Source organism: Trachymyrmex cornetzi, unplaced genomic scaffold (genome assembly GCF_001594075.2).
Source record: "Trachymyrmex cornetzi isolate Tcor2-1 unplaced genomic scaffold, Tcor1.1 scaffold608, whole genome shotgun sequence".
Classification (NCBI taxonomy): Eukaryota; Metazoa; Arthropoda; class Insecta; order Hymenoptera; family Formicidae; genus Trachymyrmex; species Trachymyrmex cornetzi.
In genome coordinates this window covers 192,815-193,048 of record NW_017299924.1, presented here as the reverse complement: position 1 = coordinate 193,048, position 234 = coordinate 192,815, and the positions used below count along the sequence as shown (strand labels likewise).

Below are 234 nucleotides of genomic sequence, written 5' to 3'. Positions count from 1 at the left end.
GTGCTTGATTTTCGTGAGTCCCCTTGCCTCTCACGTTTGGGGTGCTTGATTTTCGTGAGTCCCCGTGCCTCTCACGAATTTGACTTGTATTTCAATTATCTATAACTTCTATATTATTATTGAGATCTTCTTGATCTGCTCTATCAGCTGCATCCATTGTTGTATGCAACAAACTTCTATCGGGATATTTAATATGTGGTTGATGGCGTGCATACCCCAGATACCACAAAATAC

The 234-nt window shown here is 40.6% G+C and overlaps 1 protein-coding gene across 6 annotated transcripts in view; it reads left to right on the top strand.

Annotated features, from left to right (window-relative positions):
* The window catches only part of Msp300 (Muscle-specific protein 300 kDa), a 107,814-nt gene that overhangs the window by 39,018 nt on the left and 68,562 nt on the right, over positions 1–234 (top strand). The window lies entirely within an intron of this gene.